General features: G+C 40.0%; 1 pseudogene; it reads right to left on the reverse strand.

Moving 5' to 3' along the window:
* Positions 1–2,505: 2,505 nt before the first annotated feature.
* LOC116546077 lies at positions 2,506–3,217 on the reverse strand (annotated as a pseudogene).
* Between the last annotated feature and the right edge of the window lie 458 nt (positions 3,218–3,675).

Genomic DNA, 3,675 nt, shown 5'->3' on the forward strand with positions numbered 1-3,675 from the left:
AACTATGCTACAAGGCTATAGTAATCAAAACAGCATGGTACGGGTACCAAAACAGAGATAGACCAATGGAACAGAACAGTGGCCTCGGAAGCAACACAACATATCTACAACCATTTGATCTTTGACAAACCTGACAAAAACAAGCAATGGGGAAAGGATTCCCTGTTTAATAAATGGTGTTGGGAAAACTGGCTAGCCATGTGCGGAAAGCAGAAACTGGACCCCTTCCTGATACCTTACACTAAAATTTACTCCAGATGGATTAAAGACTTAAACATAAGACCTAACACCATAAAAACCCTGGAAGAATATCTAGGCAAAACCATTCAGGACATAGGCATAGGCAAGGACTTCATGACCAAAACACCAAAAGCATTGGCAACAAAAGCCAAAATAGACAAATGGGACCTAATCAAACTCCACAGCTTCTGCACAGCAGAAGAAACAGTCATTAGAGTGAATCAGCAACCAACAGAATGGGAAAAAAATTTTGCAGTTTACCCATCTGACAAAGGGCTGATATCCAGAATTTACAAAGAACTAAAACAGATTTACAAGAAAAAAACAAACAAGCCCATTCAAAAGTGGGCAAAGGACATGAACAGACACTTTACAAAAGAAGACATACATGAGGCCAATAAACATATGAAAAAATGTTCATCATCACTGGTCATTAGAGAAATGCAAATCAAAACCACATTGAGATCACCAGCTAGAATGGCGATCATTAAAAAATCTGGAGACAACAGATGCTAGAGAGGATGTGGAGAAATAGGAACACTTTTACACTGTTGGTGGGAGTGTAAATTAGTTCAACCATTGTGGAAGACAGTGTGGCGATTCCTCAAGGACCTAGAAATAGAAATTCCATTTGACCCAGCAATCCCATTACTGGGTATATATCCAAAGGATTACAAATCGTTCTACTATAAGGACACGTACACACGAATGTTCATTGCAGCACTGTTTACAACAGCAAAGACCTGGAACCAACCCAAATGCCCATCGATGATAGACTGGACAGGGAAAATGTGGCACATATATACCATGGAATACTATGCAGCCATAAAAAATGATGAGTTTGTGTCCTTTGTAGGGACATGGATGAACCTGGAAGCAATCATTCTCAGCAAACTGACACAGGAGAATAAAATCAAACGCCGCATGTTCTTACTCATAGATGGGTGTTGAACAATGAGAACACATGGACACAGGGAGGGGAGCACTACACACTGGGGTCTGTTGGGGGGAAATGGGGGAGACAGTAGGGGGTGGCTAATGGGGGGGATGGCATGGGGAGAAATGCCAGATATAGGTGAGGGGGAGGAACGCAGCAAATCACACTGCCACATGTATACCTATGCAACAATCTTGCATGTTCTTCACATGTACCCCCAAACCTAAAATGCAATTAAAAAAAATAGTTTGAGCCCTTTAAGATGGCAATGTGCAATGATCACACCTGTGAATAACCACTGAATTTCACCCTTGGGCCAAATGGCAACATAGTGAGAACCCACTCTTTAAAAAAATAACAAATAAAAAAATGGAAATAAAATGTGATCTAGTAATCCCACTACTGGGTATATATCCAAAGGAAAAGAAATCAATATGTTGAAGACATAGCTGTACTCTATGTTTATTAAAGCACTGTTCACAATAGCCAACATATGGAATCAACCTACATGTCCCTCAACAGACGGATAAAGAAATTTTGCGGACTGGGTGTGGTAGATCATGCAGCACTTTGGGAGGCTGAGGCAGGAGAATCATTTGAGGCCAGGAATCCAAGATCAGCCTGGGCATCAAAGTGAGACCCTTCCTCTTCAAACAATTTAAAAAAACTAGTCAGGTGTGGTGGCATGTACTTGTAGTCCCAGCTGCTTGGGAAGCTAAGGCTGGAGGATGGCTTGAACCTAGGAGTTTGAGGCTGCAGTGAGCTATGATCATGCCACTACACTCCAAAAAGGAAATAAAAAATTGTGGTACATAAGCACAATGGAATGTTATTTAGCCTGAAAAAAGAACAAAAATGTCATTCATGGTAACATGGATGAGCTTGGAGGACATTGTGTTAAGTGAAATAATTCAGGCACAAAAAAGATAAATGCCACATGTTCTCCCTCATATGTGGAAGCCAAAAAATTCGATTCATTGAAGTAGAGAATAGAATGGCGGTTTCAAGAAGCTGGGTAGGGCAGAGATAGTGAGGGAATAATTAAGGGCTGGTTAATGGAGGCAAAAGAACAGCTAGAAAGGAGGAAGAAGTTCTAATGTTCTATAGCACTATAGGTGACTATAACTGAAGCAGGAGCGGCTGTGAGAAACAGACCTCTCAGACACGGAACTAGGAAGGAGGGAGTGATTTATTTTGGCCGGGAGCAAGGCATATAGCTGCCTAATAGCCAAGTTAGTCCAACAAAGAGAAGCTCTGCCTTTATATAGGTTTACAATTCCAGATATCACACATGAAAGGGTCTTGGGCTTACAGCCTTAGAAATTACACGTGAAAAGATCTTGGATTTACAGTTTTAGAAATTACATGTGAAAGGGTCTTGGTCCATGGAGTAGGTGTGGGGTGAGGGTTTGATCTTGTTTAAGTAAAAACAGTGCCTTCTGGAAAGATTCCCTCTTACTATGCCTGCTATCTATAGGAAGGCGATTTCAGAGGCGCCAGTTGGCCACCCTTTTCTTTTATTGAAATGCATTGTGGAAGTCAAGGGGCAGGTGATCTTAGATGCTTGGGTATCTTTCCTCATAATTAATAATAATTTTATTTATTTATATATTTATTTTATTACATAAATTAACCCATTTATGATAGACTAGTGATGTCTCAAATAGTGGAGCTTCTATTGATCTTTCAATTCCTTCAGTCTTCTGATGGCAACTTTACCAAGACAGTGGAAATGGTGTGATAGGTCCAGGCAGCACCAGCTACCATTTCCATGCAGGAACCACAGTGCCAGATCCTCACAGCTCATTTTTTATCTTGTTTTTGCAACAGAAGGAGCAAGTGTCCTTGGCATGCTGGCAAATTTAAATTTTCTTCACCATTTTCTGGAGGGAGGCACCATATTGGGTCCCATAAATATTGATAATTCTGACTTTCTTGTTGTGTTTAACCATTTCACCACCAACTGGGTCCAAGCTCAGACAGCAATCACAATTTATTGTATATTTTCAAATGGCTAGAATAGCAAATTTTGAATATTTCCAAAACAACAACAAAGAAAGTTTGAGATGACAGATATGCTAATTACCCTGATTTGATCACTGCACATTGTATACATGTATTGAGATATCACCCCGTACTCCATAAGTATGTTTAATTATTATGTCAATTAAAATTAATAATAAAAGGGAAAAAAGCAGTCACAGGTCAGCTAAGATTGGAGGCGAAAGAATAACTTTCACCTCTTAATGTGCTTGCATGGTCAAAGACACAGGTAATTCATGATTTCACAAAGTGTGTTTCTAGAATCTGATTAGTTATGTGAAGAGAGACTGATGTCTATGTAACTGAGAAGTCACGTTCGATCAGATCAGGTTTCTCCTAGGCAAGGGGAGCCAGAAGAATAGGAACAGAGTTACAACTTTCAGTAGGAAAGGGAAAATCCCACATTTCAGTTGCTGTTCTGGGAGTGGCATTGTTCTAGCCTCATTTTAAAAAAA

This window comes from Sapajus apella, unplaced genomic scaffold (genome assembly GCF_009761245.1).
Source record: "Sapajus apella isolate SASKATOON/1434 unplaced genomic scaffold, GSC_monkey_1.0 scaffold5, whole genome shotgun sequence".
Classification (NCBI taxonomy): Eukaryota; Metazoa; Chordata; class Mammalia; order Primates; family Cebidae; genus Sapajus; species Sapajus apella.